We start from the raw sequence: 14213 nt of genomic DNA, 5'->3' as shown, positions 1-14213 counted from the left end.
GTCGTGAAAGGCGCTATGTAAATGCAAGTCTTTCTTTTCAAGTCTTGCTTTCATTAAAAACAACTTTCAGAAAGTAGCCACTTAACCTCACCGAGGGATCAGATTGTAATCCCTGCCAGATTACAGGCCTTTAAATCCGATGGGTTACTGAGCCATCTAACACTGCTTTATACATCAGCAACATTTTTAAACATGTGCAGCCATCAGGATAATTTTGCAACAACCAAAATAAAAACAACCTCCGCTTCTCAGCCACCCCCTCGTGTTGTTTATTCTTGTGTTCATTACTGTCGCAGTATGACTCTGATCCGAAACTCCAGGCTTTTGTGGGGGTGTCCGACAGGGAAAATAGGAGTTGAGAGAATGTTGACAGTGAGGCAGATTGAAAGGCTGCTGAGATCAGATAACTAGGTCAATGCAGAGAGCCGCTGTATCTGCGGAGGTCTCGGGGAGAAAGCAGATTGAAGTTACTTCTGTTTCGAGGTATTAAAATTAATAAAACAGTCGGAGTCCGAGCTCACCATCGCAACCAATCGCTTTCTCAGCGATAATTTTCACATCAATTTCATTTCCAGCCCCCGAGTGGGTTAGAACTTGAAACAAACAGCAACCTGCATGTATATAGCGCCTTTAATGTAGTGAAACGCCCCAACATGCTCACAGGAGCGATTATCAAACAACGTCTGACACCGAGCCACACAAGGTGATATTAGGACAGGAAAGAGGTAGGTTTTAAAAACAAGACTTGCATTTATATAGCGCCTTTCACGGCCACTGGATGTCCCAAAACGCTTTGCGGTAGGTTTTGAAGTGTAGTCCCTGCTGTAATGTAGGAAACACAACAGCCAATAAGCGCACAGCAAGCTCCCACAAACAAGCAATGTGATAATGACCAGATCATCTGTTTTCATGGTGTTGGTTGAGGAATAAATATTAACCCCAGGACACCGGAGATAACTCCCCCTGCTCTTCTTTGAAATCTTTTACATCCACCTGGAATGGCAGGTGGGGCCTCGGTTTAATGTCTCATCTGAAAGACGGCACCTCCGACAGTGCAGTGCTCCCTCAGCACTGTGCTGAAGCGTCGGCCTAGATTTTTGCACGCAGTGGGACTTGCACCGACAACTTTCTGACTCAGAGGTGAGGGCGCTACCCACTAGAAAGGTTTAGCGAAGGAGTTCCAGGGCTTGGGACATAGGTGAAGGCACGGTCACCGATGGTTGAGCGATTATAATCAGGGATGCTCAAGAGGGCAGAATTAGAGGAGCGCAGACATCTCGGGGGGTTGTGGGGCTGGAGGAGATTCATCATCATAGGCAGTCCCTTGGGATCGACGAAGACTTGCTTCCAGTCCTGAAGTGAGCTCTTTGGTGACTGAACAATCCAATACGAGAGCCACAGTCCCTGTCACAGGTGGGACAGACAGTCGTTGAGGGAAGGGGTGGGTGGGACTGGTTTGCCACACGCTCTTTCTGCTGCCTGCGCTTGGTTTCTGCATGCTCTCGGCGTTGAGACTCGAGATGCTCAGCGCCCTCCCGGATGCACTTCCTCCACTTAGGGCGGTCTTGGGCCAGGGACTCCCAGGTATCAGTGGGGATGTCACACTTTATCAGGGAGGCTTTGAGGATGTCCTTGTAGAAATTTCCACTGCCCACCTTTGGCTCGTTTGCCGTGGAGGAGCTCCGAGTAGAGCACTTGCTTTGGGAGTCTTGTGTCTGGCATGCGGACTATGTGGCCTGCCCAGCGGAGCTGATTGAGTGTGGTCAGTGCTTCAATGCTGGGGATGTTGGCCTGAGTGAGGACACTGATGTTGGTGCACCTGTCCTCCCAGGGGATTTGTAGGATCTTGCTGAGACATCGTTGGTGATATTTCTCCAGCAACTTGAGGTGTCTACTGTACATGGTCCATATCTCTGAACCATACAGGAGGGCGGGTATTACTACAGCCCTGTAGACCATGAGCTTGGTGGCAGTTTTGAGGGCCTGGTCTTCGAACATTCTTTTCCTCAGGCGGCCGAAGGCTGCACTGGCGCACTGGAGACGGTGTTGGATCTTGTCGTCGATGCCTGCTCCTGAGATATGGGAAGTGGTCCACGGTGTCCAGGGCCACACCGTGGATCTTGATGACTGGTGGTTAGTGCTGTGCAGCAAGGACAGGCTGGTGGAGGACTTTTGTCTTACGGATGTTTAGCGTAAGGCCCATGCTTCGTACACCTCAGTAAATACATCGACTTACAGAGATAGGGAGGGGCGAGGGCCATGGAGGGATTTCAAAACAAGGATGGGAATTTTGAAATGGAGGTATTGCCAGACTGGGAGCCCAATCTTAGTCAGTTGGCGCAGGAGTGATGGGTGAGCGAGATTGGTGTGAGTTAGGAGCCTCATTCGTTATTTGGGCATCGTTGCATTTCGTTGCATCACCGTGTCTTACTGCCCTGCGTCTTGTTATTCCTGTTCCTTGCTCAGGAAATGGGGGTTCAATTGGGGCATGGAAGGAGTGGGAAGTTAGAGGAAATTCCCAGCAGCTCCCGTCGCACACCTTCCATGAGCTCCCTAGTCACAAGAGCACAATTTTTCCCTTGGATTCTATTTCTCCCCTCCTGACAGTAATGACTGGTGCTCGAGTACGACGGCCCCCTCCTCCAGTACCACGGCCAGGGCTCCGTGTGGGCCAAGAGGGCGAGTGTCGGATAGCTGTTCAACCAGGGGGTCTTCACAGTCAGCCCCCATCCGGTTCCCACTCCCACACCCACGCCGGATTGCCAATTTGGCTGGGAACCAATCCAAAGAACCTCAGATCGGCAAAGGAAATCAAGGAATCAGGCGGGAACGTGGAGTTGAGGTGAAAGATCAGCCTTGATCTTATTTTTTTATCCATGGGAAGTGGGCGTCGCTGGCAAGGCCGGCATTTATTGCCCATCCCTAATTGCCCCTTGAGAAGGTGGTGGTGAGCCGCCTTCTTGAACCGCTGAAGTCCTTTGTCACGGTTTGGTACAACTGAGTGTCTCGCTGGGCCATTTCAGAGGGTTGTGAAGAGTGAACCACATTGCTGTGGGTCTGGAGTCACATATCAGCCAGACCAGGTAAAGATGGCAGATTTCCTTCCCCGAAGGACATCAGTGAACCAGATGGGTTTTTAACGACAATCCGGTAGTTTCATGGTCACCATTCACTGATACCAGCTTTTTATTCCAGATTTATTTAATTAACTGAAATTAAATTCCCCAGCTGCCGTGGTGGGATTTGAACTCGGTTCTCTGGATCATTAGTCCAGGTCTCTGGATTACTAGTCCTGTAACATCAACACTAGGCTACTGTACCCGTATTGAATGGCGGAGCAGGCTCAACGGGCTGGATGGACTACTCCTGCTCCTAGTGCTTATCTTCTTATTTACTTCAGTGCAGTGTAGACTTGGAGGTGACCTGACAGAGAGGTCTATAAAATAATGGTAGGGCTGACTAGCATGCCAATTGCTAGCTTATTCCAGTTTGACAGATTGGGAAAGCCCTAATGACACGAGCTTAACCTACACAAGAGTAGGAACAGACCAGATGTTGGGTGGTTCAACAACAAGAACCAGGTGTATTTATATAGCGCCTTTAAAGTAGTAAAACGTCCCAAGGCGCTTCACAGGGGTATTATGGGACAAAATAAATGTGAAAAAAAGGAGATATTACGACAGGTGACCAACAGCTTGGCCAAAGAGGCAGGTTTTAAGGAGCGTCTTAAAGGAGGAGAGAAAGATAGAGAGATGGAATTTTATAAGAACAAATGAGATAGGAGCAGTAGTTGGCCATTTGGCCCCTCGAGCCTGCTCCGCCATTTAATAAGATCATGGCTGATCTGATCTTGGCCTCAGCTCCACTTCCCTGCCCGCTCCCCATAACCCTCGACTCCCTTAATATTCAGAAATCTGTCTATCTCCACCTTAAATATATTCAATGATCCAGCCTTCACAGTTCTCTGGGGCAGAGAATTCCACAGATTCATGACCCTTTGAGAGAAGAAATTCCTCCTCATCTCAGTTTTAAATGGGCGACCCCTTATTCTGAGACTATGCCCCCTAGTTCTAGATTCCCTCACGAGGGGAAACATCCTCTCTGCATCTACCCTGTCAAGCCCCCCTCAGAATCTTATACGTTTCAATAAGATCACCTCTCATTCTTCTAAACTCCAATGAGTATAGGCCCAACCTGCTGTAGTAGAGAATTCCAGAACTTGGGGCCTCAGCTGAAGGCACGGCCACCAATGGCGGAGCGATTATAATCCAGTTCTTGTTTTCCCAGAGAATCATCATCATCATAGGCAGTCCCTCGAAATCTTGATTCCACTCCACAAATGAGTTCTTAGGTGACTGAACAGTCCAATACAGGAATTACAGTCTCTGTCACAGGTGGGACAGATAGTGGTTGAAGGAAAGGGTGGTTGGAACATGCATGCTCCTTCCGCTGCCTGCGCTTGGTTTCTGCATGCTCTCGGCGATGAGACTCGAGGTGCTCAACGCCCTCCCGGATGCACTTCCTCCATTTACGGCAGTCTTTGGCCAGGGACTCCCTGGTTCCAGTGAGGATGTTGCACTTTACCATGGAGTCTTTGAGGGTGTCCTTGAAACATTTCCTCTGCCCACCTTGAACCCACCTGCCGTGTAAGAGCTCTGAGTAGGGCGCTTGCTTTGGGAGTCTTGTGTCAGGCATGCGGACAATGTGGCTTGCCCAGCGGAGCTGGTCGAGTGTGGTCAGTGCTTCGATGCTGGGTGTAAAGTCCTGTCCCCTCAGTACAGATTCACACGAGGCATGTAGTGAAGTCAAGGTCACTCTGGACCTGCACCCTTATTTCACAGCTCTGGAATGCTGCACTTGCCTGAGACCTGTCCTTATATACCTGTCTCTTGCAAGTGCACCCCTGGTGGTAAGGTATGCTGGTGGTTACAGGTCATATCTTATTACAGTCACGTATAGCATGTTAGGATACAGTTATATAATAATGTAAGATACATGACATCACCCTCCCCCAAGGTCTTATTGTCTTTATAGGTTTAGTCTCTCAGGTGGTCTACGCTCTCGCGTGGAGCGTCTTAGTTGTGGTTCAGCTGTTTGCCTTGGTGTCTGTTTTTCTTTGGGTGTGGTTGCTGGTATCTCGCCTGGGCTGTCTGTTTCGATTGGTGTGATTGTTGTTGACTCGCCTGGGCTGTCTGTTGGGATTGCCCTTTCCTCAGGTTGTTCCCTCTGTCTGTCCACCAGGTGTGGTGCGAGTTCCACATTGTAGTCTGCCTCTGGTTCCGCAGTGTTGTTGGTAAATCTGCTTTTGACTTGGTCTACATGCTTCTGGCAGGTTTTGCCATTGTCCATTTGTACTACCAGTAGCCTGTTTCCTTCCTTGTCCGTTACTGTCCCTGCAAGCCATTTGGGACCCCTGCCATAGTTTAGTACAAACACTTTGTCCCCTATCTCATTCCATCTCCCCCTCGAGTTTCTGTCATGGTACTCAGTCAGTTTATGGCGCTTTGCCTCAACAATTTCGTGCATGTCTGGGAGGATTAATGAGAGCCTTGTTTTTAAGGTCCTTTTCATCAACAGTTGCGCGGGGGGATCCCAGTCAGTGAGTGCGGACGAGATCTGTATGCCAGCAGCAGTCGCGACAGGCGACCCTGCAGCGTGGGACCTTGGATTTTAAGCATGCCTTGTTTAATGATTTGCACTGCTCTCTCCGCCTGGCCGTTGGAGGCCGGCTTGAACGGTGCTGTCTTGACGTGATCTATGCCGTGGTCAATTATAAAATCTTGGAATTCTGCGCTGGTGAAGCACGGACCATTGTCACTGACCAATATGTCAGGGATTCCGTGCGTTGCAAACATGGTTGCGAGGCTCTCCACAGTGGTGGTGGTTGTGCTCGAGTTTAAAATGGTGCATTCGAATCTACAACTACGAGGAACATTTTGCCCATGAATGGGCCCGCATAGTCTAAGTGCACCCGCGACCACGGTTTGGTAGGCCAGGGCCAGGGGCTCAGGGGAGCCTCCCTGGGGGCATTGCTGAGTTGGGCACAAATGGTGCACCTTCGGACGCAGAGCTCCAAGTCCACGTCAATACCAGGCCACCAGACGTGGGATCTGGCTATGGCCTTCATGAGAACGATCCCCAGGTGCTCGCGGTGGAGCTCCCGGACAAATGCCTCTCTGCCTCGCAGAGGCATGACTACTCGGCTGCCCCACATCAGGCAGTCTGCTTGTACTGATAACTCATGCATGCACCTGTGAAAGGGTTTTAATTCCTCGGGGCAGGCATCACGAGCCTCTGCCCAGTCACCGGTTAGGACACATCTTTTTACTAAGGATAACGTGGGGTCGCTGGCCGTCCAGGCTCTGATTTGGCGAGCCGTCAAGGGCGAACCTATGGACTCAAAGGCATTGATTGCCATGACTATCTCACAGTCCTGTTCGTCAGACTCTTCCGTGGTCGCCAGGGGTAGCCTGCTGAGCGCGTCAGCACAGATGTCTGTGCCTGGTCTGTGCCTTATGGTATAGTCGTAGGACGCCAGCATGAGTGCCCACCGTTGAATTCGCGCCGAGGCGTTGTTGTTTATTGCCTTGCTCTCATATAGGAGGGACGTGAGGAGCTTGTGGTCAGTTTCTAACGCGAACTTGGCCCCGAAAAGGTACTGGTGCATCTTTTTGACACCGTACATGCACGCGAGCGCCTCCTTCTCTACCATTCCGTACCCGCGCTCCGCCCGCGAAAGTGACCTGGAGGCATAAGCTATGGGTTGTAATTTACCCGCACTATTGACATGTTGCAAAATCCACCCGACCCCATACGCTGACGTATTGCATGTGAGAACTAGCTTTTTACCTGGATCAAAGAAAGTCAAAACATTGTTGGAACACAGAAGGTTGCGTGCCTTATTGAAGGCGCGTTCCTGGGCGTCCCCCCAAAACCAATCGCACCCTCTCCTGAGTAGCCCGTGGAGAGGCTCCAGCAGCGTGCTTAAGTTCTCCCAAAGTAATTGAGTAGCCTGAGAAAGGCGCGCAGTTCTGAGAGATTCCGGGACCTGGGTGCCAGGCGAATTGCTTCTGTTTTGGACTCTGTTGGGTGGATTCCATCAGCTGCAATCCTTCTGCCCAAAAATTCAACCTCGGGTGCGAGAAACAGGCACTTGGATTTCTTGACTCGTAGGCCTACCCGATCCAACCACTTTAGTACTTCCTCCAAATTACGGAGATGGGAGTCGGTGTCCCTGCCTGTCTTGAAATACAACCATCCCCGGGATGGACTTGAGCAGACTCTCCATGTTGCGCTGGAATATGGCAGCTGCCGACCTGATGCCGAATGGGCATCGATTGTACATGAAAAGGCCTCAATGTGTGTTGATAGTGGTGAGTAGCTTAGACTCTTCAGTCAGTTCTTGCGTCATATACGCAGATGTGAGATCTAGTTTCGAGAAAAGTTTTCCTCCAGCCAATGTGGCAAATAGGTCCTCCACTCTGGGCAGCGGGTATTGGTCCTGTAGGGAGATTCTGTATATGGTAGACTTGTAATCCCCACAGATTCGTACGGATCCATCAGGCTTCATGACTGGGACGATGGGACTTGCCCAGTCGCTAAATTCCACAGGTGATATAATGCCTTCCCGCAGAAGCCTGTCTAGTTCGTGTTCAATCCTTTCCCTCATCACATAGGGTACAGCTCTGGCCTTGTGATTGACCAGTCTAGCATCCAGTGTGATGTAGATTTTGACTTTGGCCCCTTTGAAAGTGCCCACACCTGGCTGAAAGAGATATTCAAATCGCTTTATAACTGTTGAGCAGGAGGTCCGTTCCTCTAATGACATGGCATGGACATCGTCCCATTTCCAGTTTAGTTTTGCCAGCCAGCTTCTCCCCAGCAGTGCTGGGGGGTCTCCGGGGACAATCCACAGGGGAAGTCGGTTCACTGTCCCTTTGTGTGTGACAGAGAGCATGGCGCTGCCGAAGACTGGTACGATTTCTTTGGTATAGGTCCTTAGTTTGGTGTCGACCCTTGTGAGTTTTGGTCTGTCTCTTTTATGCGGCCACAGATGTTCAAATTGTTGAGCGTCCATGAGAGATTGACTCGCTCCCGTATCCAGCTCCATGTTGACAGGTATCCCGTTGAGTAGGACCCTCATCATTATAGGAGGCGTCCTGTTGTAGGAGCAGCGGCCATTGATCGTGTTGACCTGCTGTACATCGGTGTCCCAGGGAGTGCTGCATCTTTTGGATGAGACGTTAAACCAAGGCCCCGTCTGCCTTCTCAGGTGGATGTAAAAGATCCCACAGGCACTATTTTGAAAAAGAGCAGGGGAGTTATCCCTGGGGCCCATATTTATCCCTCAATCAACGTAACAAAAGCAGATTATCTGCTCATTATCACAGTGCTGTTTGTGGGAGCTTGCTGTGCGCAATTTGGCTGCTGCGTTTCCCACAGTGACAACACTCTTAAAGTCCTTCATTGGCTGTAAAGTGCTTTGAGACGTCCGGTGGTCGTGAAAGGCGCTATACAAATGCAAGTCTTTCCTTTTGCTGGAAAGGGGAGCATCAGCCAGGGTTGCTGCTCCTGATCACTATCCAGTGGGTCTCTCCCATCCCTGTCCCACTTATTCCCGTGGGTTTTCCCCGCCGCTTTGATTTGCCTCTCCCCGGAGTTTCCAAGCTTCCTGTATCTGCCACGGTTTGTACTGACTAATCACCTGGTCGGATAAGCTGGCCCGGGGCTGAGCCGGTTTAGATTGTCTTACAGAAAGCCTTTAATCTTTGACCAAGTGCACAGCAGGGGCGGGGGCGACTTTGAAGATGACTTCACCATGCGCGAAGCAAGGCATCTCGTTTTCAAAGCCGTTCTGCCGTCAGGCTTGCCTCTGATTGTCCGTCAAGCTGCGCGTTATTTTGGGGTCAGGTTTATTTTCAGTGTTGCTGCATTTAGGAAGCTTCAATTGGTTCCGTCTCCGTGGCCCCTCTCCGCCGCGCCCCTCCCCAGCACGTTGACCAGACAGGACCAGTGTGCATTCGGAGGCTCAATAGGCTAAAACATGGGCTAGGGATACAGCCACAGATTCAGGCCTGGCCACCACAGGAAGGAGATGCCTGGTGGAGCTCAGGGGGTTCACCACAACAAAAAAGGAGGGAAACTTTTCCTCGCCAACATAACGACATAAGAGTTAGGAGCAGGAGTCGGCCATTCAGCCCCTCCAACCTGCTCCGCCATTCAGTGTCATGGCTCACACCCTGTCCCTCACATCCTCCATCTCCCCCACCCTCCATCTCCCCTTCCCTCTTCCTCCTCTTCCAACCTTCCCTCCCCCCCTCCTCACCCTCTCTCCCTCCCCCACACTCCCTCTCTCCATTCTCCTCTTCCCCCTCTCTCCTTGGACCGCCTACCAATGGAATGAATGAATGGCTGATCTTCGACCTCAACTCCACTTTCCTGACTATTCCCATGTCCCTTGAGTCCTTTAATATCCAAAAATCTATCGATCTCGGTCTTGAATATACTCAACGACTGAGCCTCCACAGCCCTCTGGGGCAGAGAATTCCAAAGATTCACCACCCTCCGAGTAAAGAAGTTTCTCCTCATCTCAGTCCTAAATGGCCGACCCCTAATTCTGAGACTGTGATTCTAGACTCCCCAGCCCGGGGGAAACATCCTCCCTGCATCTACCCTGTTGAACCCTGTTAAGAATTGTGTATGTTTCAATGAGATCACCTCTCATTCTTCTAAACTCTAGAGAATATCGGCCTAGTCTGCTCAATCTCTCCTCATAGGACAATCCCCCCGTCCCAGGAATCAGTCTGGTGAACCTTTGTTGCACTCCTTCTATGGCAAGTATATCCTTCCTTAGGTAAGAAGACCAGAACTGTGCACACTACTCCAGGTGTGGTCTCACCAGGGCCTTGTATAATTGCAGTAAGACGTCTTTACTCTTATACTCAAATCCTCTTGTAATAAAGGCCAACATACCATTTGCTTTCTTAATTGCTTGCTGTACCTGCATGTAAACTTTCAGTGATTGGTGTACAAGGACACCCAGGTCCCTCTGAACACCGATATTTCCCAACAACACGACCTCAGGATGGCCCAAAGCGCTTTTACAGCCAATGAGGTATTTTTTTTTAAGTGTAGTCACTGCTGCTATTGTGTTCATAACACAGATGAGGCTGCACACAGGGAGGTTAAAGTAATAGTGACCTCAGTCTTTATTTAGACACTCCAGAGTGAGGAACAGGCCTTAGGGGCTGGGATCCCTTGGGACTTCAGGCGATGCGCTCCCTGGTGGCGGAACATGGGAGCGCATGCTTTACAGATACACAACATCACCCCCCCACCCCCGCCCCAAAGTTAAAGTGAAAACTATTTACAAGGTGAGGCAGTCGGGAACCTTTCTTTCCCTGGTGGACCGCCTCGGTACAAATATCTGTTCTGGTGTGTTGGCTGTTCCCTCGCTGGACTGGCGTGTTGTTGGCCCTGCAGGGCTGCTAGGTGAGCCTAGCCTTGCTGGGCTGTTGGGCATGATGAGTTCGATTTCCTGGTCCGGCGTGGTGTCGTTGATCCTTTGGGTGTGTGTTGTGGGCTTGAAAAGGGTGGTATCTGCTGTGGGTTGTTCAGGGCAGTCTGTGAACCGCAGCCTCGTTTGGTCCAGGTGCTTTCTGCAAATTTGTCCATTGTCTAGTTTGACTACAAACACCCTACTCCCTTCTTTAGCTATCACCGTGCCCGCGATCCACTTGGGACCATGTCCATAGTTTAGCACATACACAGGGTAATTCAGATCAATTTCCCGTGACACAGTGGCGCGACCATCGTTTACATTTTGTTGCTGCCACCTGCTCTCTACCTGATCATGCAGGTTGGGGTGAACCAGCGAGAGTCTGGTTTTAAGTCTCCTTTTCATGAGTAGCTCAGCCGGGGGCACCCCTGTGAGCGAGTGGGGTCTCGTGCGGTAGCTGAGCAGTACTCGGGACAGGCGGGTTTGGAGTGGGCCTTCTGTGACTCGTTTAAGGCTCTGCTTGATGGTTTGTACTGCCCGCTCTGCCTGCCCATTGGAGGCTGGTTTAAACGGGGCCGAGGTGACATGTTTGATCCCATTGCGGGTCATGAATTGTTTAAATTCAGTACTGGTAAAACATGACCCGTTGTCACTGACCAGTATGTCAGGCAGGCTGTGGGTGGCAAACATGGTCCTCAACTTTCAATGGTGGCGGTGGCGGTGCTTCCCGACATTATTTCACTTTCAATCCATTTTGAAAAAGCATCCACCACCACCAGGAACATTTTACCGAGAAACGGGCCTGCATAGTCGACATGGATCCTCGACCATGGTCTGGAGGGCCAGGTCCACAAACTTAGTGTTGCCTCTCTGGGCGTGTTGCTCAACTAAGCACACACGCTGCATTGCCGTACACAGGACTCTAAGTCCGAGTCGATACCGGCCACCACACGTGGGATCTGGCTATCGTTATTATCATTACTATACCCGGTTGTGTGCTGTGGCGATCCGAGATGAAGGTCTCCCTGCCCTTTTTGGGTAGCACGACGCGGTTACCCCACAACAGGCAGTCTGCCTGAATGGACAGCTTGTCCTTTCGCCGCTGGAATGGCTTGATTAGCTCTTGCATTTCAATGGGGATGCTGGCCCAGCTCCCATGCAGTACACAGTTTTTTACTAGGGACAGCAGAAGATCTTGGCTAGTCCAAGTCCTAATCTGGCGGGCCGTGACAGGTGATTTATCGTTTTCAAACGCTTCCATGACCATCAACAAGTCTGCGGGCTGCGCCACCATCAACAAGTTTGCAGGCTGCGCCATTTCCACCCCCGTGGTGGGCAATGTTAGCCGACTGAGAGCATCCGCACAGTTCTCGGTGCCTGGCCTGTGGCGGATGGTATAGTTATACGCTGATAGCGTGAGTGCCCACCTTTGTATGCGGGCTGAGGCATTAGTATTTATCCCCTTGTTTTCAGCAAACAGGAATCTGAGGGGCTTGTGATCAGTTTCCAGCTCAAATTTGAGGCCAAACTGGTACTGATACATTTTCTTTACCCCGAACACACAAGCTAATGCCTCTTTCTCAATCATGCTGTAGGCCCTCTTGGCCTTAGACAAGCTCCTGGAAGCATAGGCGACAGGTTGCAACTTCCCCGCAACGTTAGCTTGTTGCACCCGACTCTGTACGACGCATCACATGCAGCTTGTTGGAGCATAAAATGTTTCTGGCTTTCTCAAAAGCAATTATTTGTTTTTTTTCCCACACCCAGTTCTCACCTTTACGCAACAACACATGTAGGGGCTCTAAGAGTGTGCTTAACCCCGGTTGGAAGTTACCAAAATAGTTGAGGAGTCCCAGGAACGACCGCAGCTCCGTGACGTTCTGTGGCCTGGGCGCGTTCCTGATAGCCTCTGTCTTGGCGTCTGTGGGCCGAATGCCGTCCGCCGCGATCTTTCTCCCCAAAAACTCCACTTCTGTTGCCATGAAGACGCATTTCGACCTCTTCAGCCACAGCCCTACGCGATCCAGTCGCTGGAGGACCTCCTCCAGGTTTTGTAGGTGCTCGACGATGTCCTGACCCGTGACCAATATGTCGTCCTGAAAAACCACCGTGCGTGGTACCGACTTGAGTAGGCTCCCCATGTTTCTGGAAAATCGCTGCAGCCGACTGAATTCCAAACGGGCACCTGTTGTAGATGAACAGTCCCTTGTGCGTGTTGATGCAGGTGAGGCCCTTTGAAGACTCCTGCAGCTCCTGCGTCATGTAGGCCGAAGTCAGGTCAAGCTTGGTGAACGTTTTGCCTTCTGCCAGCGTCGCAAATAGGTCGTCTGCCTTAGGTAGTGGGTATTGGTCCTGTAGCGAGAAATGATTAATAGTTACTTTATAATCGCCGCAAATCCTGACCATCACTTTTGAGTACTGGAACAATCGGGCTGGCCCACTCGCTGAATTCCACTGGGAAGATGATGCCCTCGCGTTGCAGCCTGTCCAACTCGATTTCCACTCTCACCCTCATCATGTGAGGTACCGCTCGCACCTTGTGGTGAATGGGTCGTACCTCTGGGACCAAGTGGATCCGCACCTTTTCCCCGGAAAAGTTTCCAATGCCTGGCTCAAAAAGCGAAGGAAATTTGTTAAGAACATGAGGCCTCATTGACATGTGATAGCACTCGGATGTCATCCCAGTTCCAGCGGATTTTGCCCAGCCAGCTCCTTCCAAGCAGTGTGGGGCCATCGCTCGGGACAATCCAGAGTGGCAGTTCGTGCACCGTGTCCTCGTAGGTGACCTTGACCATGGCACTGCCCAGGACAGTGATGAGCTCTTTCTCAGTTTTGTGTGGATGGGGCTCAGGGCTGGTCTGAGTGCCTTGTTGCACCACAGTCTCTCAAACATCTTTTTACTCATGATGGATTGGCTAGCGCCAGTGTCCAGTTCCATGGCTATGGGTAAGCCATTCAATTTTACATTTAGCATTATAGGTGGACATTTTGTCAAAAATGTATGCACCCCGTGTACTTCAGCATCTGCCTCCTCTCTCTGAGGCTCGAAATTGCTTTGATCCTCCATGGACCGATCTTCCTCTGCCACGTGGTGGTTAGCAGGTTTTGCAGAGCTTGCAGCTCGTCTGCAAGCTCGTTGGAGGTGCCCCATTGTTCCACAGCTCTTGCAAACATACCCTTTGAAGTGGCATGAATAAGCTGAATGGAAGCCTCCACAGTGCCAACATCCTTTGCTGCAGACTCTGAGTCATCTGGGTCACCTGAGGCCTGCTGGCAGTTGCAGACTCATGGTTTCTGCCCTGTACATTTCTGCTCGCAAACACAGTTGCAGTTAATTTATGAACATTGCTAGCACTTATGTGCTGAGAGATTTGTTTGGTGTTATCACTGGTGGACATAAACGCCTGTGCTATCGCAATGGCCTTACTGAGGGTCGGTGTCTCTACAATTAAAGGTTTTCGTAGGGTGGTCTCGTGGCCAATGCCCAGTACAAAAAAATCTCTGAGCATTTGCTCCAGGTAGCCATCAAACTCACATTGTCCTGCAAGTTGCCTTAACTCGGCAACGTAGCTCACCACTTCCTGACCTTCAGATCGCTGACACGTGTAGAACCGATACCTCGCCATCAGCACGCTCTCCCTCGGGTTAAGATGCTCCTGAACCAGTGTACACAGCTCCTCATATGACTTATCTGTGTGTTTCACTGGAGCCAGAA

The sequence above is a fragment of the Pristiophorus japonicus genome, chromosome 19, assembly GCF_044704955.1.
Source record: "Pristiophorus japonicus isolate sPriJap1 chromosome 19, sPriJap1.hap1, whole genome shotgun sequence".
Lineage (NCBI taxonomy): Eukaryota > Metazoa > Chordata > Chondrichthyes > Pristiophoridae > Pristiophorus > Pristiophorus japonicus.
The sequence above is the reverse complement of the archived record's forward strand: the minus strand, read 5'-3'. Positions refer to the sequence as shown.